General features: G+C 37.3%; 1 protein-coding gene across 2 annotated transcripts in view; it reads left to right on the top strand.

Annotated features, from left to right (window-relative positions):
* Window positions 1-1,166: 1,166 nt before the first annotated feature.
* Window positions 1,167-25,558, top strand: part of sipa1l1 (signal-induced proliferation-associated 1 like 1) — a 141,167-nt gene continuing 116,775 nt past the window's right edge. For both annotated transcript variants that reach the window (XM_057822123.1, XM_057822121.1), the window contains exon 1: window positions 1,167-1,396. The gene's annotated coding sequence lies outside the window, so the exon portion shown is untranslated. The remainder of the gene's footprint in view (window positions 1,397-25,558) is intronic.

Here is a 25,558-nt window from a genome sequence, read left to right as displayed (position 1 = left end):
TAGTGGACTTTGCTTTATATATATAAAAGTTGTATAGCAATAAAACTGCAACAAAAATTAAATGAACAAAAAAAATATATTTTTATAATGGGTCAAAATTATTTTTTGAACAGATCATGTGACCAGCAACTTAGACGGTCATTTTCTTTGCATATAATTTCCCCCCCAAAACCCCCCAAAATAGGGGAGGGCAATTTTATAAATGATTTTTTTCTTTGATTGAAAATATTTTGTTTTTGATTGAAGCAACTTTTTTGGGGGTTAAATGATTTAGACACAAATGTCCTACTCATAATATGGCCCAAACAGAAAAAGGATTGCTTCAATCAAAGAAAACTTTTTTTCAACCAAAAACTAAAGGTTCAAATTGTGTTTTTCAATCTCAAATATTTTTTCGCATTCAAAAACTTTTTCCATGATTGAAATTTTTCTTTTTTTGATTGATTTTTTGAAGCAACTTATTTTTTGATTGAATAATAAAGACAAAAATGTCCAAGCCACGATCAAAAAAAAAAAAGCAAAGAAAAATAGCTTTTATATGAATTTTTTTTTGTTTCAAATTCATTTTTGCATTCAAACATTTTTTTTTTTATTGAAGCAACTTTTTTTGGGTTGAAAATATATATATTCATTGAAGCAACTTTTTTTGACTGAATAATAAAGACACAAGTCTAACTCCATATAGCTCTGCCGATGGGATACAATTTTTGACTGGAGTAACTACATTGGCACAGCACCGGCGGGCGTACCATATTCAATGGATGATGATCTTGGCGAAAAGTATTGCCTAAGCAGCCTGATTTAGAATTCCCCTCAAGAATGATGGGAAACAAAAAAACGCTCATTGTCAACTTATTATTATAAATATTCTTGTAAGTGAATTTTCAACATGTTGTGCCCTCCCTGCCCAAAAGTCAAACTCCGCTTACGTTCTTAAAGTTTATTCAACTAAAAATTGCCCCACTCTCCAATTGTTTTAAAGACATTGTGTGTTGCCAAGGCAACATGCTCTGCCTCCGTAGCATGCATTCCGAAATATCGCGAGACTGCAGGGTATCCATCAGGATATCCTGCTTATCCTCGCGAGAGTTCGCGTGTGGCCGGAGAGGCTGGTGACCTCATCGATGGCGAGGGGCGGAGCGAATCGCTGCAACTTTGGATGAACTTCTGATTTGAACAAACCAGAGGCGGCAGGCGCAGTCAGTGCACGGCCAGAAGCAGACTCAACACGGAGTTTATTATTATTTTTCAAATGATTCGACATACTTATATAAAGTAAAGTCTTTTTTTTCTCAAGGAACACCCGCAACCGACTGTCGAAGCTTTGAATTTGTTCTTTTGCGACACCGCGAACGAAGGGAAAAGGTGGCAATGAGAAGGTGCTGTGAATGAAACGGTGAGTTCACGTTGACACGTATCTTATCTTAAAAATCCAAGCATTTTTGTGGTCGTAATATTTTGTCTTGAACGTATGCGGTTCTCTACGTATGGGCTCCGTATGGGCTGTTCAATTTGTTTGCATTTCCTCGAGACTAAACTGCGTGGAAAAAAGTTTAGACAGCAGTAAAAACACTGCTATCTGATTCGATTTAGTCTTTTAGACCTGATATTAGCGGCATGCACTAACTTCATCACTAACATACGTTTTAAACAGACCCGCGTTGCTGTTAATTGCTTTTAATGTGACCGTTTCCAAACGAAACGTTCCACCGTTTGAAACAGGAAACATTTTGAAGAGTGACCATCCGATAGAACCAATTGTTCTGTTTGCAAAGAACATTGGGATGCTTGCCGCAGCCACTCCTCCGCTTTCCTGTGTGTACGTCCATCCTTTCCCTTGGGGAGCATGAATCTCCTGCTGAGAGATGATTTATTTGAAAGAGGCTTGCGTGTCATTGCATCTTGTTAAGTGTGCATGTTTTGTGTTGGACAGATCATTTGTACATGTAGAACAATTTGTATCCAATTGCTGAGCAATGCTGCTGATTGTTGGTCTGCTTGAAGCACACTGATATTCAATAAATGCCTCATCAATCAAAATGGTCGACCGTGGAGGCTATTTCCACCTTTGCATGGTGACATAACGCTCTATTCAATTGATGGAGGTCAACGCTGAATGGGATCAGTAAAGTTCTTCTTTTGCATTTAATGTTCCATGAATTTGTAAGTTGAAAGCTCAACATGTGATAATGGCAGTGGACAGTAGGTTGACATCACAAGTAGTGTTGCAACGATTAATCGATTATCTCGATTAGAAAAAAGCTTCGAATCAAATTTTGCTGCTTCGAGTATTAGCTTCGTTAGAGTGGCGTTGTAATGGTTTGTTTTGAAAGTGTTTGCATGTAATTTTTTTTGTGCTGTCAAATTTATCGCGTTAACGTGCGGTAATAATTTAAAAAAAAAAAGATTCACGTTAAAATATTTGACGCAATTAACGCATGCACGGAATGACCCATTCATGCGTCAAACATTTTACAATGACGCCGTTTTAGCACATTGAGAGCGAAAAGGCAGAGAAATGCGAGTGGACACAGGCATTCATTGGACCATGCCTTTTATTGGCTTAAGCTTTGGCAACTCTTTCACAACATATATAAATATTAGGGCGAACGACGTGGTGATGAATGACAGGAGACGATGGTTTTCTTAACACGCTTAATTGAACACAACACAGAACATACTGTATACCATTTGCAGCCACCACTGACAGTCATGGTTGCCCAAATTCACTTCATGCATTTGGGCGGAACAGTTAAGTCGCTGCAGTATAATTTAGTGAAAGCACAACAAAAATCATATTCCTATCCCTCAAAAAATAATGTTCACAAAAAGAAAAGTGCTCAATGCAAAGAGAACTGGCATTCCCAATCAAAATAGCTATGCAAAATACACATAAAACTTAATCAGACTTTGCCTTGGCTAGATCTCTAATTAATTTAAAACTCGCCATTGACACCTTGTGGTGTATTTCAGTCACTACCTTACGTAGTTAAAGACACTGTGGAAGAACGGCAGGGAGCCCATGTGATGTCCCGCTCGGCGACGTCAACAATGGCGAGCTATTAGTTTATTTTTTGTTTGAAAATTATACAAATTTTATTAAAACGAAAACATTAAGAGGGGTTTTAATATAAAATACAATAATTTGTACTCAAATTTATCTTTTAAGAACTACAAGCCTTTCTATCCGTGGATCCCTTTGACAGAAAGAGTGTTAATAATGTTAATGCAATCTTGTGGATTTATTGTTATAATAAACAAATACAGTACTTATGTACAGTATGTTGAATGTTTATGTCCGTCTTGTCTTATCTTTCCATTCCAACAATAATTTACAGAAAAATATGCATATTTTAGAGATGGTTTTAATTGCGATTAATTACGATTAGTTAATGTTTAAACTGTGATAAACTCGATTAAAAATTCTAATCGTTTGACAGCCCTGGTTTTTTTATTTTTTATATTTGGATGAATACACTACAGTGGTAACAGTGAATACGACATAAATCATTTAACATGGCTCAATCCAGCTGTTCCCTGTTAAGACCGACATAAGGCAAGTTTTCGTTTGAGCAAATATGTTTTTATATGCATTCGGAGTTTGGCTTACATATAGTTCGCTGTTTTTTGGGGGGGGAATATGTGTTTGAACGGTTTGTTAAGAGCATTGTGAAAACAAAAAAGTTAGCATTTTATAGCATTTAAGCTAGCGGACCTTTGCTATGCAAGTTAGCCAATTATTTATTTTTTAAATTCATTTTTAAATGAAAGTGCAATTCTGCAGTTTGAAGAAACAATAGGGAATTTTCTTTTTATTTTGTATTCACAATCTTAGCAAGCCTTTGTTTTACATTTCGTAAAATTTATTCTGCAACGCATAAAATGTTCCCAGTCCGATTACTTGATTATTCCAACTAACTAGTTGATAGATTATTCGACTACTAAAATAATCGATAGCTGCAGCCCTCATCACAAGTAACAATTCAGAGCCCAAGAAGAATGATTTTCTTTTTCTACTAATGTATGACATAAAATTATTGTGGCAATGATTAATTGATTAAATCGAGTAATTTGATTTGAAAAAAGCTTTGAATCAAATTTTTCTGCTTTGAGGATTTTTAAAATTAATGTGGCATTGTAATGGTTTGTTTTGAAGGTGTTTGCACTTAGTTTTATTGATTTGGATGGATACACTGCTCTCTAGTGGCAACAGTGAATATGACATCACTCATCTAACTGGCTGGATCCAGCTGCTTCCTGTTAAGACCAGCATAAGGTTGTAAGTTTTTGTTTGCGCTTATGTAATTGCTGATACTTTCGTAATTTAGTTTGGAGGTATATTTAGCAGTTTTTTTGTGGGAATATGTGTTGGAACGGTTTGTTAAGAGAATTGTTCAAAAAGTTAGCATTTTATAGCCTTTAAGCTAGCGGAATTTTGCTATGCAAGTTAGCGAATTGTTGTATGTTCTTTTGTTGTACTTTGAACCTCATTTACTCCTTTTTTTTTTTTTTTTTTAACCGTTTTAGTTTAAACTTGGGTATTTTCATAAACGCATTTATTGCTCTTGTGAAATGAAAGTGCAATTCTGAATATTTTATTTTATGCAATTTCATTTTGTATTTGCATTTAATGCTCTTTTGAAAGTGCAATCTTAGCAAGCCTTTGTTTTACATTTCCTAAACTTTATTCTGCAACATATTAAAGGTTCCTAATCCGATTACTCGATTATTCGAACTAATGACAGATTAATCCCTCGATTATTCTAAATAAGTAAATGACAGATTAATCCATTTCTCAAACAATCGATAGCTGCAGCCCTATATAAAATACACATTCATGAGTGACTTTTTGCATTCTAGTTGGATAGCCACATGCCACTACCTTGCTAAGAAGTCCAGTACACTATATGCTGGTTTCTGTACTAGGAAAACACTGTACCAAAACAAGCCAGCAGAATCTTGTTGATTTGTCAAGTTTTGGTACTGGTTTTGCTGGTGCAAAAAATGAGTATATGTTGAATTTCTTAGCAGGGTAGTGAGGCAAAAGCTATGCATAGACATTAGGGTGAGCCATCTTAGGTACCCCACGATTCAATTTGATTACGATTCAGGGTGCTACGATTCGATTCATGAATGATAATCACGGTATTGAGGATGATCACTGTTATCACGATTATCGATGCATCGTACATCACTAATTAATAAAGTCGACAAACAAATTTCATGAACGATGGAAACATGCCCATACAACAAAAAGCTGCCCTTTAGCTGCTTTTTTATTTTATTTTTTTTTCAAGAAAGTGCAAAAACATTAACCATTTTAAAGGGAGTACTTATTTTACTCAACAATACAATAAAATTTACACAGGTGGAATGAATTCCATATTTTCTGGAAAAAAGTGTCTTTAGAAATAAGCCTTATTTTAACCAATATACTTTGTTTTCACAGATTTCTGTACTATTTCGCATGTATGTAGTGTTACCGCTGTACTTAATCATGGTTTTATACGTTCTGCATATGAAATACACGTTAGCGAATTAGCTAATTAGCTTAGCGCTCGGCGCTAACAACACCTCAAAAACAACAACAATAAAGGCTAAACAGTACAAGAGTGTTTGTGTACTAGTCTCACCTCTTATAGATGCACATGGGTCTTAACAACACACTCAGGACATTTTTCAATTGAAATGAGTTTAAACTAAAGCTGGACAACGAACTATCTCTCTTCCCCTCTCGCTCAAAAAAAATCTCGTGCGCACAGAAGCGCGACCCGGTGTTGTGCCGAAAAATAGCTGCCCCGCGTGAAATGTCCCCCCTGACGGGAACGCTCATTTATAACGCTTTATTGAGGTGAAAACATCAAATGTTTTCATGGACGCATTACAGCAATGGATTTACGACTGTAAAATCAGTTTTAAATAAATAAATTAGACAAAATACTAGTACTTTATTTTAGTAACAAATCGTGGACTGGGCCACATAACCCATCTTTGAACAGAAATGTATTAGCCTACGGGTTTTCACGACCATATCTCAATGACAATCACACAGTTATGACATTTATTAGTTCAAGCAGAGTAAAATAATACATATATTCACGGTACAAGAAAATCGTTTCCATGTCCATCGATTGGTAAGAAAAAGCTGTACGAGTAATGTGTGGGTGCTCAATAGTAAAATAAATAAACAAATAAATAAAATAAACGCTCAATAAAGCGTTATAAATAAGCGTTCCTGTCAGGGGGGACATTTCACGCGGGGCGGCTATTTTTCGGCACAACACCGGCACGCTTCTGTGCCTGCCGGTCTACTACACAAACTTATTTTCCAGTCTTTTGGAAAAAGAGTGAATCTGTCACTCACTTACAGGCAGCATCCATTATAACGTGTGTGCGCCCGTTAAAGGTGTCTGGGCGGCAGACGGGTCTTGAATTTCGTTTCGCTACGAGCGGCTGTCATAAAGTTATGAGGGAAAATCATCGTTTTTTAGCCTTTATGAATCGTAATCGAATCGTCACGTGTCGAAACGCGATGCATGTAATAATGGATTTTTTTGGAACTCCTCTAATAGACATGTGCCGATTACCGGTTTCAAGGTATACCGTGGTATGAAAATGTCATTGTTTCAAAACCGCAAATATTTTCCGTCATACCGTCCATACGGTATTAGCTATTGATGTCCCAAAAATGCAGGGAGAAATCCCTGGCTTGCAGCTGCAGGGCTCAACCCTCCCCCATCGGTTGTTGCTCAGTGTCAGTGAGTCAGCTGTGCTACACGATGGCTGGAGGAGGTGAAACTCCTGAACATTTCCCCCCATCATAGAAAATGAAATCGCTGGTGTGGGAATACTTAAGCTACAGAAAAGTTACAGACGGCCGCGGCTTAGAGGAGGGCCAACCGACATGTAAAACATGTTTGCGGAGGGTGGCTGCCGAGGAGGCAATACCACCAATATGATTTCGCATTTATACAAAATTAAAGGTTCGTAAACACGATCATGAACGTTTCCCACCAGCTACGAGAGTTAACTCCAGCATGTTTAGTGTGTCTAGCGGCGGTAAAACGTGTTTTTTCTCTGGCAACTGTCAGTGTTGTGCTTTTTATGGAAAATAATTGAGCTAATAATGTTGAGCTGTGGGTTTAGGCTCACCTAAAGGACTGCATATATTTCAATTTTATTTAGAATATTTCAGTTAGTTCATGTTCTTAATTTATTTTAACTAGGGCTGTCAAAATTATCGCGTTAACAGGCAGTAATTAATTTTTCAAATTAATCACGTTAAAATATTTGACGCAATTAACGCACATGTTCCGCTCAAACAGATTAAAATGACAGTACAGTGTAATGCCTGCTTGTTATTTGTTTTTTGGTGTTTGGCGCCCTCTGCTGGCGCTTGGGTCCAACTGATTTTATGGGTTAGTACCATGAGTGAGCATGGTGTAATTATTGACATTAACAATGGCGAGCTACTAGTTTATTTTTTGATTGAAAATTTTACAAATTTTAATAAAACGAAAACATTAAGAGGGGTTTTAATATAAAATTTCACTTGTACCAACATTTATCTTTTAAGAACTTCAAGTCTTTCTATCCATGGATCACTTTAAGAGAATGTTAATAATAATGCCATCTTGTTGATTTATTGTTATAATAAACATATACAGTACTTATGTACCGTATGTTGAATGTACAGTTGTGGTCAAAAGTTTACATACACTTGTGAAGAACATAATGTCATGGCTCTCTTGAGTTTCCAGTTATTTCTACAACTCAGATTTTTCTCCGATAGAGTGATTGGAACAGATACTTCTTTGTCACAAAAACATTCATGAAGTTTGGTTCTTTTATGACTTTATTATGGATTAACAGAAAAAATGATCAAATCTGCTGGGTCAAAAATATGCATACATGGATCTGAAAAAGCGAATCATTGACTTGAACAAGTCAGGAAAGTCACTTGGAGCCATTTTAAAGCAGCTGCAGGTCCCAAGAGCAACAGTGCAAACAATTGTTTGTAAGTATAAAGTGCATGGCACTGTTTTGTCACTGCCACGATCAGGAAGAAAACGCAAGCTATCACCTGCTGCTGAAAGAAAATTGGTCAGGAGGGTGAAGATTCAACCGAGAATCACCAAAAAGCAGATCTGCCAAGAATTAGAAGCTGCTGGAACACAGGTGTCAGTGTCCACAGTCAAGCGTGTTTTGCATCTCCATGGACTGAGAGGCTGCCGTGCAAGAAGGAAGCCCTTGCTCCAAAAGCGGCACCTTAAGGCTCGACTGAAGTTTGCTGCTGATCACATGGACAAAGATAAGACCTTCTGGAGGAAAGTTCTGTGGTCAGACGAAACAAAAATCGACCTGTTTGGCCGCAATGCCCAGCAATATGTTTGGAGGAGAAAAAGTGAGGCCTTTAACCCCAAGTACACCATGCCTACCGTCAAGCACGGTGGTGGTAGTATCATGCTGTAGGGCTGTTTTGCTGCCAATGGAACTGGTGCTTTACAGAGAGTAAATGGGATCATGAAGAAGGAGGATTACCTTCAAATTCTTCAAGATAACCTAACGTCATCAGCCCGAAGATTGGGTCTTGGGCGCAGTTGGGTGTTCCAACAGGACAATGACGCCAAACACACATCAAAAGTGGTAATGGAATGGCTAGATCAGGCTAGAATTAAGGTTTTTGAATTGCCTTCCCAAAGTCCTGACTTAAACCCCATTGAGAACTTGTGGACAATGCTGAAGAAACAAATCCATGTCAGAAAGCCATCAAATTTAACTGAACTGCACCAATTCTGTCAAGAGGAGTGGTCAAAGATTCAACCAGAAGCTTGTGGATGGCTACCAAAAGCGCCAAGGGACATGTTACCAAATATTAGCGCTGCTGTATGTATATTTTTGACCCAGCAGATTTGATCACTTTTTTTCTGTTCAAACATAATAAAGTCATAAAAGAACCAAACTTCATGAATGTTTTTTGTGACAAAGAAGTATCTGTTCCAATCACTCTATCAGAGAAAAACCAGAGTTGTAGAAATAACTGGAAACTCAAGAGAGCCATGACATTATTCTTCACAAGTGTATGTAAACTTTTGACCACAACTGTATATATCCGTTTTGTCTTATCTTTCCATTCCAACAATAATTTACAGAAAAATGTGGCATATTTTAGAGATGGTTTGAATTGCGATTAATTACGATTAATTAATTTTTAAGCTGTAATCAACTCGATTAAAAATTTTAATCGTTTGACAGCCCTAATTTTAACTTAACATTATACTCCAATTAACATTATGCTCCAATTTGCTAATAATTTTTGAAAAATAAAAATCCTGTTCCGTGGAATTTAAAAAAAAAAAAAAAAAAATTTATTTAACACAGATATCTCATAGTAACACATTTTAGAGCTGTAATTGCAATACCGTTATACCGTGAAACCGTGATATTTTGGCTTAAGGTTATCATATTGTCAGAATCTCACTCCGGCACATGCATAGCTGTGCACAATAATGGCAGCAAAGGTTGGCGTTGGCTTTTTAGTTTTCAAAGTTATGACAGAATATGATGCATAATACAGAAGTGAAGCAAATAATGAACTTAAACGGGCATAGTGAGAAAAATGTTTCATCCTTACAGCTGTACATTCAATGTTTTCTTCCAACTATGTCTCTGAATTCTCTCCTGCTTTGCGATGGCTGTTTATTCTCCTTGCCTCTCTCCACCTCCCACAATTCCCTTCAATCGTCAAACAGCAACTTTCCTCATCTTGCTTCCTTCCTGTTGAGAAGGCATGCCAGGAAAATGACTTTGTCATCATTCCTGTCTTCTTGGCTCACCCTATCTCCACTAACACTCACACTCCCTCTTGGTTTTTTATTTGTTCATTATTGCCAGTGTTTCAAACCTTCCTTTAACTTATCAATTGTGAGTTCCACCTATTTATGGAATGTTTTGCTCACTTGAGAAATGCCAAGTTAATTCATATGGTTTTTGCAGAGTATTTGCCATACAATATTTCCGAACAAGGATAGCAAGTGTCAATACCTTTTTTTCTATATGAATTTGTACTTAAATGCAAAAGTGATATAAGTAGAGTTGTACAAGTGCTAGCACTACTGTTGTCACGATACTAAAATTTTCAACTTGATACCGGTGCTGAATAAAAATACTCAATACTCATTTTTAGAGATGTCCCGATCGTCCGATCACGGCATTTTCAAAGTATTGGAATCGGCTAAAAAATATTGGCCATGCCTTTTTTTAATATATATATATATATATATATATATATATATTTTAATTAAATCGTTTTCTAATTGTATTTAACGTTACAGACATAATATGTTACACTCATCCAGAGTCTTTAGTTTAGGCTTAAGGTAGGGTTATCATATTTATCCTAATAACGGCGGTAATTAATGTTTTTAAAAATGTATCACGTTAACGTATTTAATGCAATTAATGCATGCACTGCACGACCCACTCACGCATTGTCGCGCTCCATCTGTAATGGCGCCGTTTTACCTATATAGAGAGATAAAAGGCAGCGTAAAATGAGTTGAGTGAATTTTGGCAGTCTTTGGAGCCTTTTTTTAATTGGCTAAAGCCTTACAATCCCTCTCCCTACGATTAGAAATATCATGGGAAGCAATGTGGGGAAGCAAGGTATCAATTGATCTTTTTCTTAACACCTTATGTTATTTCCCAACGCAGAGAAGATATATCAATTGGTAGCACTACGCACAGTCAGGGTTCCACTTCCCATCATGCATTTGGGCATGGCTACAGTATCATTTACTGAAAGCTCAACAAATACACTAGATGGCAATATTTAGTCACAATATACAAAGTCACAAGTCTTTCTATCCGTGGATCCCTCTCACAGAAAGAATGTTAATAATGTAAATGCCATCTTGAGGATTTATTGTCATAATAAACAAATACAGTACTTATGTACTGTATGTTGAATTTATATATTCGTCCGAGTTTTATTCATTTTTTTTCTTAATGCATTGCCAAAATGTATATGATTGGGAGAAATTATCGGGAATGATTGGAATTGAATCGGGAGCAAAAAAAAAAGCAATCGGATAGGGAAATATCGGGATTGGCAGATACTCAAACTAAAACGATCGGGATCGGATCGGGAGCAAAAAAACATGATCGGAACAACTCTACTCATTTTTGATACTACATGAATTAAAAAAATACAACAAAATGGAATCTTGTGTTTCTCTATTGGTAGTCAGTATCCCAAAAAAAAAAAAACAAACTTTGCCCTCAAATGATCAGAACCTGACCCGAAATCAACAGGAAGTGAGTCAAGTGACCCAGAAATGCCCTGAAAGCAACAAGAAAGGCTCTAAAATGTACAGGAAGTGACACCTGACATGCCTCAAAATGTACCAGAAGTGACCCAAAATCAACAGGAACTGACCTGTTAGTACCCTAAAATTAACAAGTGGCCCAAAATTAACTCAACTTAACTTAAACAATCAAATTTAGATTATGACAACACATTTCTGGTGACCTGAATGCAACACACATAAATTTGTAAAAAAGTATTGATACTTTTGCAATCAAATACCATATCCAAATACAACATTTCACTGCCGATATTTCGATACTTTTTGGTACTTTTGACAACCCTAGTCTGCACAATGTAAACATGTGGGGTTAAATGTTGTACCTTTTTGTAATCAAGTAAGCCACATTGTGTACTATGCTATACATACACGGTAATAGTCTGCCAAAAACATTCACTTAAACGCCTTTCTACTGTGTGTAAGTCTCTCTTAGTTCAGTTAATACTGAGTGTTGTCTTGGTCTCATGATGTCAACACGGGGAACAGGATGACATGGATTGTTTAAATCGCAGTGCTTCCAATTGAACAAGGAAATGTTTTCATTAAATCATGGATTACACAATTTGAATTTGATGATTAATTGATCATAAAAGTATTAGTTAATTTGATAATTTACTTGTAGTTAGTAGTTACGCATTACTGACTGCAAAAGAGGCCGATAGAGCTAAAGGCAATAGGGGGAAAAGTACAGAAAGTATTTATTATCATTATTGTTTCACCTGCTCAGTCATTGACAAGGCTATTGGTGATGATCTCGCATAAGCATGGGTTTCTTCACACTGCTTTTCCATAAAATTGACTGGAATCTGGAAGAGGCAATACAAAAATAATGCTAAAGCAAAATGCACAGGTGCACAGACTGTCAGTCTTTGATGCTTGCTTAAATGATGTCCGGTAAAGTGTGCTGACATTACATATACTAATTTAGCTCAACCTCCAAATCTTTTCTCCGTGGCTTTGCTGTGACCTCTTTTTAGTAATAAAATGTTTAGAATAGTCTTTGTTGTTAGCCAAAGTTCCTCCAGTTGGAAATCCCCTTTTTTCTTTTCTAAATGTTCTTTTTTTACAGAAGGTGCAATCGTGGCTTTGAGAACCTAAAAACATAATGAATTGAAAAAATGGCTCAGGTTTCAAATGTATTTGATTGATAAGCAAATGTAAAAATATTGAGTGCCCAAGTTAACAGGACAAACATGATGCACAGATGGAGAATCCTGAGAACAGTCGAGTCACACCTTATGAGAACAGTGCTCCAATCTCCCCAGCAATTTGCACAAAGAAAAATAACACCAGATAACTTTGTAACGCACTAATGTAAAATGTGTAACTTCAGTTACATCTCTTGTATCACAAAAGTGAGTACACCCTTCGCATTTCTGCAGATATTTAAGTATATCTTGTCATGGGACAACACTGACAAAATGACACTTTGACAAAATGAAAAGTAGTCTGTGTGCAGCTTATATATTAGAGTTCATTTATTTTTCCCTCAAAATAACTCAAAATATAGCCATTAATATCTAAACCCTGTCTCATCAGACCATAGGACATGGTTCCAGTAATCCATGTGCTTTGTTGACATGTCTTCAGTAGAGCTGAAACGAATACTCGAAAAACTCGAGTAACTCGAGTTTAAAAACTGATCCGAGTAATTTTATTCACCTCGAGGAATCGTTTAATTTTGCCAGCTCTAAGCATCACGTTTTGCCCGGACTACTTTTAATGCGGTACAACGCGCTGACGTCACGTGTGTAGAGGAAGAAGCAATAAAACAAAAAACAAAAAAAAAAACTTACCGCAGCTGACAGCCGCTACAAACTACTCCGACGTTGCTAAAAACAACGCCCGCATGATGCTAGTAGCAGGTAATGTCCGATGCGTCTCATAGATATCGGATGCATTTAGGACTAGATGTGAAATGACAGACTCGGCCGCGTCTGGGCAGTGTTAGTAAACAGCCACCATCTTTAAGCAGTAGACTTCTTATTGCTAATAAATATAACGTTACTGTCACTCGCTCACGTAACGTTAGCCCTTCGGAGGGCTAGTTTTCTATTGATTATGCCCACTGTCGATGCGTGGCTAACGTGTCTTACATACAGGCTTTATTTAATCTGTAAAAACACAGCGCTGTAGAGTGATGAGGGTGTAAAAGTAAAACATAATAAAGCTAACTGTCAGTTTTAGCTCAGTCGTCATTGCTGAATAAAACACCAAGTAGCACTGGTCCCTAATGTGCTCCAATACAGCAGGTATAATACATTTATTTTGAACACTGCAAAAACTCAAAATCCTATCAGTACTTATAGTTTAGACTAACTTAAAACTTAACTAGAACTTAAAAATAGCTTGACACAAATGGAAATTAAATTGAAACACATGGGAAAATCACGTACAGTGCCTTGCAAAAGTATTCGGCCCCCTTGAATCTTGCAACCTTTCGCCACATTTCAGGCTTCAAACATAAAGATATGAAATTTAATTTTTTTGTCAAGAATCAACAACAAGTGGGACACAATCGTGAAGTGGAACAACATTTATTGGATAATTTAAACTTTTTTAACAAATAAAAAACTGAAAAGTGGGGCGTGCAATATTATTCGGCCCCTTGACTTTCAGTGCAGCAAACTCACTCCAGACGTTCAGTGAGGATCTCTGAATGATCCAATGTTGTCCTAAATGACCGATGATGATAAATAGAATCCACCTGTGTGTAATCAAGTCTCCGTATAAATGCACCTGCTCTGTGATAGTCTCAGGGTTCTGTTTAAAGTGCAGAGAGCATTATGAAAACCAAGGAACACACTAGGCAGGTCTGAGATACTGTTGTGGAGAAGTTTAAAGCCGGATTTGGATACAAAAAGATTTCCCAAGCTTTAAACAACTCAAGGAGCACTGTGCAAGCCATCATATTGAAATGGAAGGAGCATCAGACCACTGCAAATCTACCAAGACCCGGCCGTCCTTCCAAACTTTCTTCTCAAACAAGGAGAAAACTGATCAGAGATGCAGCCAAGAGGCACATGATCACTCTGGATGAACTGCAGAGATCTACAGCTGAGGTGGGAGAGTCTTTCCATAGGACAACAATCAGTCGTACACTGCACAAATCTGGCCTTTATGGAAGAGTGGCAAGAAGAAAGCCATTTCTCAAAGATATCCATAAACATTCTCGTTTAAAGTTTGCCACAAGCCACCTGGGAGACACACCAAACATGTGGAAGAAGGTGCTCTGGTCAGATGAAACCAAAATTGAACTTTTTGGCCACAATGCAAAACGATATGTTTGGCGTAAAAGCAACACAGCTCATCACTCTGAACACACCATCCCCACTGTCAAACATGGTGGTGGCAGCATCATGGTTTGGGCCTGCTTTTCTTCAGCAGGGACAGGGAAGATGGTTAAAATTGACGGGAAGATGGATGCAGCCAAATACAGGAACATTCTGGAAGAAAACCTGTTGGTATCTGCACAAAACCTGAAACTGGGACGGAGATTTATCTTCCAACAGGACAATGATCCAAAACATAAAGCCAAATCTACAATGGAATGGTTCAAAAATAAACATATCCAGGTGTTAGAATGGCCAAGTCAAAGTCCAGACCTGAATCCAATCGAGAATCTGTGGAAAGAGCTGAAGACTGCTGTTCACAAACACTCTCCATCCAACCTAACTGAGCTTGAGCTGTTTTGCAAGGAAGAATGGGCAAGAATGTCAGTCTCTCGATGTGCAAAACTGATAGAAACATACCCCAAGCGACTTGCAGCTGTAATTGGAGCAAAAGGTGGCGCTACAAAGTATTAACGCAAGGGGGCCGAATAATATTGCACGCCCCACTTTTCAGTTTTTTATTTGTTAAAAAAGTTTAAATTATCCAATAAATTTTGTTCTACTTCACAATTGTGTCCCACTTGTTGTTGATTCTTGACAAAAAATTAAAATTTTATATCTTTATGTTTGAAGCCTGAAATGTGGCGAAAGGTTGCAAGGTTCAAGGGGGCCGAATACTTTTGCAAGGCACTGTAGCTTTCAAGTGAAGTGTGTTACCAAGCGTAATTAAATTTTTAGGTAAGGAATATGTTTTTTTTTTAACAAGGTCTATAAGTTTTTTGAGTGGAAGCAGTGAATTTTTTTTTCTAGTCACATTTTAGATGCAATTGTTGGCTGTTTTCAACAATGTACATCGAAAATAAAGACATTGATTGACTGAAAATGGTTCAATATTGGATTAAATGTCTTTTTTTCTCATGTATATTTATAATTGCTCTTTACCTAAAAAAAACAATGTTTTATCCGATTACTCGATTAATTGATAGAATTTTCAGTCGATTACTCGATGACTAAAATATTCGATAGCTGCAGCCCTAGTCTTCAGCAAACTGTTTGCGGGCTTTCTTGTGTACCGTCTTCAGAAGAGGCTTCCTCCTTGGGTGACAGCCATGCACACCAATTTGACGTAGAGTGTGGCGTATGGTCTTAGCACTAACGGGCTGACCCCCCACCTCTTCAATCTGCAGCAGTGCTGACAGCACTCCTGTAACGAGTCACATGACATGTTGGAGGAAAAATGACAAGCAGTACTCAAATTGGACATTTAGGGATGTACGTTTTTTCATAGGGCTGTACTCACTTTTGTTGCCAGGGGTTTAGATATTAATGGCTATATTTTTAGTTATTTTGAGGGGAAAATAAATTAACTTAATATATAAGCTGCAGACAGACTACTTTTCATTGTGTCAAAGTGTCATTTTGTCAGTGTTGTCCCATGAAAAGATATACTTAAATATCTACAGAAATGCGGGGGTGTACTCACTTTTGTGATACACTGTATATGATCATGATCACTGATTGAGAAGAATAAATTTGAGTTTGACTTCGGTGAATAACCGTAACATATTTACAGTAATTGATCAAAAAGGGCAGAGATGGTGAACAGTCCCATGAAAAAAAACGTTGGTGGTTTTCAAGCCATTTATCACATTGTACTGTAAAACTAACACGAAATCGGACGATATGAAAAAAAAAAAACAAGATCGTGATAATTTTTTTGAGCCAGATCAGTCAAGCCTTCTTGAAATCATTGTCTAGTAAGTCGGTAACAGTGTAACTCCCACCATCCAACATTTATTAAAGTGTTGCTGAAATTCCCACCAACTGCTTTGCCATCTGTTTCCCAAATACAGGCATAACTCTGAAATATCTTCTTGTTGTATCATTTTTCCCATTCTGTTGGCTGTCTGGCTTGGAGAAAGAACACTTATCTGACACAACTTGATGACTACTGTCTATTGGTAGTTGTGGATAAATGCATGGCCAGGGGGCAAGTGCCTTCAAACCTTTATTTTCCCATGCCAAACTTGAACTTGCCATCTTCATGTTGGCCAATAAACATACAGTGGTATGGAAAAGTATCTGAACCTTTTGAAATTGCTCACATTTCTGCATAAAATCACCATCAAATGTGATCTGATCTTTGTCAAAATCACACAGATGAAAATGCAGTTTCTGCTTAAACTAAAATCCCCCACACATTTATAGGTTTTCATAACTTAATAAGGGTGGGATGCAAACAATGACAGAAGGGGGAAAATAAGTAAGTGAACCCTCTGCCTAAGGGGACTTAAGAGCAATTGAAACCAGTTCTTACCAAACATTTTAAGTCAGGTGTGTGCCCAATCACTGATGAGTGGTTTAAAGCTGCCCTGCCCACTATAAAACACACGCCTGGTAAGAAATGTCTTGATGAGAAGCATTGTCAGATGTGCATCATGGGTCGGTTAGTTGAAGCAGACAGTTTTTTCCTCTGTGTGAGTTTGACAACGATCAGATCACATTTGATGGTGATTTTGTAGAAATGTGAGAAGTTCCAAAAGGTTCAGATACTTTTTTCATACCAGTGTATATATTTGTTAGAAAAACAATATTAAGTAAATAAAGTGACGCTATCTGTCTGTTTTTAATTTCAGCTCTGACTCATAGTTAAAAGATTCAGACTACTGAATTTGAGACAAAACTTCTAACTTGATGAGTTAGCTATAAAGATAAACTTTGCTTGACTTCTAATGACTCTCATTTGGCTTGTGCAGGTGTACCAAATAAAGTATCTGGTATTTGTGTTCTGAATCGGCATGTAATTGCATGGATGTTAATTCAAGGGAGCTTTAAATAAAACTGCTGTAATTGGTTAGCAGCAGTGACACTACTAATTAATGGTACCTTTGTGCTGCTAATAAAGTTAAAATGAACTGTTCACATTCACTGAATTGAAAAGTCTCGTAATGAAGCACAGCTTGTTTGGGTTAGTTCCTCGGGAGCTCTGTGCCAGCGGTGGTAAAGACACAAATGTGTTTTGATATAGTCAACGCTGCCAAATTGGCTGAACACTTTATGGTCTTTCTGGCCTTGCAGTTGGATATACAGTGGGGAGAACAAGTATTTGATACACTGTCAATGGGAAAACCCATTGGCAGTGTATCAAATACTTGTTCTCCCCACTGTACAATCTGACACAAAGACAAAGATGATTAGGATAACAATGGACCCTTTGCTCTGTTCATTGCCACTTGTCACAATAGGGATGTTTCAGAATTTTGCATGGTTTTTGATATTTCTATTTTATTTTTTGTACTTGTCATTGAAATGTCAAAGAAAAATGTGTAAAACATTTTTGTACACTGTTCTTGGTGAAAATTACATTCGCAGGTTTTTCAACAATGTCAAGCAGTAGCCTAAAGTATGCCTCGCGAATTGCATGAAGCGTCATCATTACTTATACTGTGTATTATGCTAGACAAGGTAGCAGAGTATTATGACCACTGTGAGCATTGTATGACAAAGTTCAAACAATTTAATGTGTGAAAAAACGTGTTGCAAATCGCAAAAAGACAACCTCAAGGGATCTGGTTAATGTCACGTTGAAATCAATTTTATCTGAACAAATGAATGTTAGCAGATAACTAATAGGACTGTGACCAAATTATACGGTTTCAGAAATTTTTCCGAGTTTCCTAAATAAATTCAGCCTCTGACCTTCCACTGCATAATGTTAATAAACAGTAGTTAAAGTTCACACAAAACAAATTGCTAATATATTTGTTATTTAGAAAATATCCCAGTGTCTACATATTGTTCATAAGTGAGCTAAAATGCAAGTCTATACCAGTAAGAATGAGGTCACGGTGCCACAGTCTTTCACATCTGCCTTGCAGGTGGTGAAAGCAGAAACCACAACAGGAAAGTGGCGTGCCATGATGTGTAGTGCTCATTTCAACTTGATGTTGCCTTTGCTCATCTGAGTGAAATGAAGGTAGGGGGTAGGCAGGTGATGGCCCCTCAAGGCTGATGTTCTAAAAGTTTATGCCTTTCTGGTTTCTGTAAAAGCAAACAGTTCAACAAAAGGAGCAATAGTAAATTTGATTGAAATGTGCTTTTAGTTGAGCCATGGGACTACAATGACATGCATAGTGTATGCGAAAGCTGTGCGACTACAGCAGGGGTGACATGATTGTTTGACTCGCTTAATATTATCTGAAGAACAATCAAATCAGTGCCCTCATGAACCATTAGCACAATGGAAAACAACAACAGCACAACTGAGACTTTATTGTTTGTTGATTGAGTGATTTGTGTGAAATTGAGATTGCTGATAATCATTCGTGTGGAATTTAGATTGCTGATAATCATTTCAGTATTAGATTTTTTTTTAATGCATTATTTGCTACCTTGGAAATATCTTTTTGGGGTTTGTTTGTGACTAAAACCATCTAAAAGTGGTGTTATGTACCTCCGTTTTACTTCTACAATGTTACACTGTGTAGCATTAATCTATTGATCGTTTAAGATTTTTTTGTTACTTAGTTCATGGAAGTTTTTATTCTTTATTTTTTAATGGATGGATAAACGTACATACACGTATTGTCTTCTAAAGACAGGATCTTAAAATGTAATTTGTTTGCTTCATTTTTGCTGTGCTACACGACTAAAATTTGATTTGTTTGTTGATATCGATATAGTACGATACAGTGATCCCTCGTTTTTCGCAGTTAATACCAGAGCCCGCCACGATAAGTGAAAAACTGCGAAGTAGCGCCCCCGCCCAAAAAAAAAAAAAAAAATTATTATGTAAATTATTATGTATTTATTCAGCTTTGGCATTGAAAAGAGATACATATACGGCATGTTTTATTTTTGCCCAAAGTATAATTAAAAATATATGTGTACATACATATATTTTAATAAATGGCTTTTAAGCACTTCAAATGTAACAATTATGGTAGGTTTTAAACATGTTACTATCCCACAGAATTATTTTAAACAAGAATAAATTAGTAGGAAATTGCTTGGCTATATTAGATGCTTCATAGTGAGTCGACTCAAATCCTCTCAAGCTGCTCACTTACACACAATGAGTTGCCTCGGCAACTGTTTAACAAGTTAAACGGTGATTGACGCATGTGGCGTGTTTGAAGTCAGTGACTGTGGCAAGCTCAAACACAACCATCTGTCAACATCGTTAACTTTAATAAACAACTCCAGTGCGGACAAAGAGCAGGGAGAGAGAGAGGGACAGGGAGAGCGGGAGCGAGCGAGAATGACACTAGCGATCGGCTTGCGACAGCTTATCTGTATTTCTTTTTTAAAAATTGGCAAAAAAAAATCTGAGATTGACTGAGGGCGCGAAGTTTAAAGCACGAAGTAGCGAGGAAACACTGTAGTCTTATAAAAAGTTATGTTGGGGTACATTAAGTGAAATGCAAAAAACGTAGTGAAATGCAAAAAAACAAAACAAAAAAATTGTCCGTTACTCGAAACTAAATGAGTCAGACGTGTGCATAAAACTGTGCCTGGCCTATCGCATGAAAAAGTATTTGCTACACTATAGGGCTGACCGATATTGGAGGTTTGCGATGTAATACGATATTAAAACTAGAAGAATTTTCACCAGATGACTTGAATAGCTCTGTTTGGGAAGACTTTGGATGACTCACTATCACCACATTGTATTCATTAGAGATGTCCTGAATTGATCACGTAATCGGAAATCTGGCCAATTGCGCAATTTTTCATAGGATTGGAATCAGGTGAAACGGGTGTTTTTTTTTTTTTTTCTGTTTCATGCTCATACAGCCTCTCACCCCACCTCCTGCACAGTGCGACCAAACTGTTTTTCTTGGTCACCAGTGCAGCTGGCGTTTGGTACCTAAATTTAACGATTGACAGGTTTGTAGCTTTGATCCGGCCAAAGATGCCTCGGTAGCTCTATGATCAAAGGCACAAATGTGTTAATCATCGTTAAATTCTGTACAGTCAGAAGTGTGCTGTGGTAACTCATTCATTGTGTAAGTGATAGACTGTTCTCGGCAGAGTAAGCGTCAAAAAAAAATAAAACAATTTTTTTTTTTTGGTATCTGATCAGGACTCTCTATCGGCAGATTCTCAAAATCAGGTGGCTGGTACTCAGGTGCAAAAAAATTAGATCGAGACATCCCTAGTATTCATATAATAATATTTAATCTAGGCTAAGGGGGGTTATCTGTCAATGATGAAGATTGTTGAATATAAAAGGGATCCAAGAAGCAGAGTTGCTGCGTTTAGGATGAAAAACAAAAGTTTACATTAAAAAAAAAAAAAAAAAAATCTCACGTCCTGTGATGGCGATGTTCAAACGATATATTGTGGCATGCCTACTAGACTATGATTTTAAGCGTGCTTAAACCATTTGAACCATTGATCTCAGCAGTATTCCAGCTATGTCTGTTTCTCTCTATTGCTTGTTATAGATCTCCAGATGTGAAGTAGTGGCTTGATCCGTGGTTTTATTGATGTGAGACATAGGAGGTTAACCAAGCTGCTGATTTCATTTGGATTCAGCTGTGACTTTGAAATGTTATTTAGTACTGTGGTCCTTCCTCCTTAAGAAAGCAAATTGCCCTCAGGCTAAGGGTTCTCAATGACGGGTCATTTAAAAATGTTATTTTATTTATAGCTTTACATAATAGTCGTGTCCAGAGCTCATTAGTCTTTCAAAAAATTATTACAGTTCAGTAGAGGTAGGCGCTCTGTTTATCAACCCCCCACTTATGGTCTGAAATTTAACAGTATGTCATATATGTACTTATCCTGGCATTCTAGCTTCTAGGTAGCTTTTTTCTGTTTGTCTATACGTGTGCTTCTATCGATTGTATGTTTATAATTATGTAAAACAGTGTTGCACCCCTGTCTCCTGCTGCAAGTTGTTAGAGAGTATTCCATTTTTAATTGAACTTTTTATTTAGAGTGGAAGAAACTAAAGGGTTAGTGCTCAAAAAGCACCCTTGGTTTCATATTCATTGAACAAATGTTGCCAGGCAACAAGTGCAGTCCTACTTTGGGTTACTGCTTGGTAACAAAATTTGTTTCAAATAGGCAATACCCTGCCTGGATGGATAAATGGATGCAATCATCAGATCGAATCACACATTTATGGGGAATACACTATTTTGAGACATTTATAGATTCATTGGCAATACTTAAAACAATAGAGTATCTTTATACTCAATTCCTACTTACTGTCTAACAAGTTTTAAGCTGTTCAATAAACTGTTTGATGACACTGGCTTTAAAATTTCGAAGCTGAATACTCCATAAATATTGTTCAGGTTGTGTTAGTAGCAGAGTGCTGTCATCTAGCAATGCACCTCTGCCTGTAAATAGCCAATGGTGCACGAGTGGGAGGCAGAGTAGTAGGAGGGGTGGTGCGAACAGCGCCTGCGGAGGTGGCGCTGTATTATGTAATCTTTGATGCACCCAGCTGTGCTGTGTTGTTTAGCCCATGAGTGAAACGATGTATGCCAAGTGAACAAATGTCTTCACCTGTACTTATCAGACTAAATTTACCGTCAAGGATTTGGTCATCGAGCAGTGATGGGCAAGATACTTGGACAATGTAGTGATCTAAGATGCAAGTTATTCTTATAACTACAGTATACTAACGTTACCCACCCAAGAAAGTTAACTAGTACTGATGCAGCGGGGGGGCCGATCCGGCATGAAATTGTGGTATCGGTATCGGCGGGTACCAACAAACAGGGCGCCGATACCGATTTACTGGTCCAGTATTATAACACTTGACCGCAGCCTTTTTTCCTCCTGACGCTCACTACACTCTCTCTGTGTTGTGTGATGACACGTGATCACTTTGCATGCTAAGCAGCTATCGCTATTGGCCTGCTCCAGACCAATGAAAGCGGGCCAATAGCCGCTCTTAACTAATGCCGGGGCAGCTTTTTCATATGGAGGAAAAACAAATCCGGAGAAATGGCAGCGGTCTGGAAATGTTTCAGCACAGAAATTCCGTCGATTACAATCAATGCCTGCATTTGCAAGATTTGCGGCCTGAAAGTTTCGAGAGGGGGAGTTAAATCTGCCAGTTTCAATACCTCAAACCTGATAAAACGGTTGAAGACGAAACATGTGAACGAAAACAAAGAGTTCGAGGCTGCAGCACCAGGACTGCTGTACAGAGGAAGGGGGCTGGACAGGCGCAACAATCCCTGATGAGTTCCCTTCGTCTACTTTACTTTTATTGTCTTTTACTGAAAGAAATGCTGCTATAATTTGAGACCTGTTTCCAAAGGAGGGTTGCCACCTTTCAGAAATAGAAATAAGGGATGCCCCCCTCCCGCCCACAGCCGTACAGGCGACGAAAAAAAGGGACATCCCCAAAACTCCTAAAATGTATCTATTTATATATCGGCCTATTGTGTACTGGTTCAATACGGAACACAACTTTTAATTCCCAATTCGGAACAATTCCTTATTTCAAAGGACGGGTGGCAAGCCTATAAAAGTGCTGTAGAAGTAAGCTAAGCTAAGTGGCTAAGTGTGTGTTGCTGCTGGTGCACAGAGAGGGAGGCTAATAGAGAAGACAGAAAGCTGTGGAATGCGTATAATTTCATGAAAGTTGCACTGTTTGGCCTTTGAGAGCCAAAGCTCAGGGTTTAAAATGTTTTTATTCAGTTCCTTTATTGTATTTTTACTTTCATACTGTTGGGCTAGTATTAATTTTAATTTCACAATTTTAGCACTATTTTGGCCTTTGAGAGCCAAAGGTTTATTTAACTATTGTCACCCATACCAGGTAAGCAATAAAAAGTTCTACTGGATTCACTTTGTTTGTGTGTATTTAAATTTCAGACGAAGTGGTATCGGTATCGGCCGATACTGCACAGCCCGGTATCGGTATCGGGGCCAAAAAATGGTATAGGTGCAACACTATTAACTAGCCCAGCTAAAACAAAATTATTGAAGAAGAGAAACTATCAAAGCATTTTCCCTTTCAACATGGATCCAAACTAGCTCTTTTAAATAAGCAAATTTTACACCTTTCTTGGTGGAAATCTGAATTTTCACACAACAAAAAAGCGTATGTTGAAAAACTGCTCCACGTTAGTGCACAAAAACATTATGCAACCCACATTCAAGTGGCCATGGTTGTTATCCCTTAAATATCACAGAGGAAAAACGCTGAAACTAATTCACAATGAGTCCACACGCAGTTCATCAAACACCAAAATTACAGATCAAGTTGGAAAAGCACTAATTACATTAAAAATCTTTGTCGAGCCCTTGTGGCAGGCTAATTTATACAGTATGTGCCGTCTTTTTTCTACAGAAACACCAGTCTCTTGTAGCCCTGTTGCTATGACAGCTCAGTTTTTAAAGTGCTAGTGTACAAAACACCGAAAACTTGGACTATAAGTAGACCAATGCTGAATTACAACGGTAAATAGTTTTAGTGATATTTTAACCATTAGGTTTCACTATTTAAATGTATCAGAGAATTATAAAAGATATTGCAGAAACATATGTGAAGTTTTGTAGAAAATCAATCAGTGTTTAGGGATGTTTGGGCCATCCAGCCCCCGACTTAGTGTTTTGTTTGGCGCGGAAAGTCCCAGGATGCCCAAAGTCAAGCAATGGCTTGACCCTTTCATTCATTGAGCTGCAGGTCTAAGGCCTCTGCTCAGAAAGCTTAGCAGTGGACCTTTTATTTAAGGGGCTTTCTCTGTTCTCCTTCGAGACATGCGAAGCCTCGCATCTGTCAAAGTGTCACAGAGCTGTCTGCTGCCCTATTCCCCCAACATTGTTACAGCAGTGATTATTAAGGAAACCTTCCACAGTTTCTCATGGCCAACAAACGTACTTGTTGATCTGAGTTCTTGTCTCCTGACAACTCATTTGATGGATTTGAAATCTTTTTCATTGAACACTTGCCCTGCCGTGCTACCTGTATGTACATTTTTTTTTAGTTTAGATGGAAACCTAGGGGAAATTTTGTTTCTGGTTAAAACTCAATATGATATGTAATTTGGATTTCAGTTAAGTAGTTTGAATTCAACATTTTAAGTAAACTGGATATTTGTAATTTAATATTTTAAGTTTAAAATATTGCTAAAATGAGTAAGGATTACTCAAAATAACAAGCCACTTTGGATGGAAACTCACAATTTTACATAAGGTGGGGTTTAGTTAAGTGTTTTGAACTAAAAATTTTAACTTTACAAAATTAACTTTACGAAAGGAGGTGGGAATACTCAAAATATCAAGTTACTTAAGAGACTGAGTTACTGTATGTCTACTAAAAATCGTGACATATTGGAAGTTTTATTTATTATTTTTTTTACTGTGTTTTATACTGTATATATGATGTATATATATACATAATTATCATGTCATATATACTTTTACCTACTAATTTAATTCCGTGTATTCCGCACTTTAAGGAGTATAAGGCACACCTTCAATGAATGGCCTATTTTAAAACTGTTTCATATGTAGTGCGCACCGCCTTATATGGCGCAGTAGTAGTAGTAGTGTTTGGTGTTGCGTTATGCATTCATCAGATGGAGCGTCGCCAAAAGGAATGTCATGCCATGATTAACCAATATTGATTTAAATATAAGGCGCATCAGATTATAAAGCGCATGGTCGGCTTTTGATAAAATTGAAGGTTTTTAGGTGCGTCTTATAGAGCGGAAAATACGGTTGATGTAAATTTCAATTCCATATTTTACTCAAAATTCTAGGCAAAATCTCGAAAATGTAGAGTACTTTATAGGTATACGATGAGAAGTCTTTACTATGACCATAAATTCACGACTTGCATTGTGTAACTATTGAATAAAATGAACGTAGGAAGCATATACAGTA

This window comes from Corythoichthys intestinalis, chromosome 19 (assembly GCF_030265065.1).
Source record: "Corythoichthys intestinalis isolate RoL2023-P3 chromosome 19, ASM3026506v1, whole genome shotgun sequence".
Classification (NCBI taxonomy): Eukaryota; Metazoa; Chordata; class Actinopteri; order Syngnathiformes; family Syngnathidae; genus Corythoichthys; species Corythoichthys intestinalis.
Note: the sequence above shows the minus strand (reverse complement) of the source record. Positions and strands in the feature narration are given on the sequence as shown.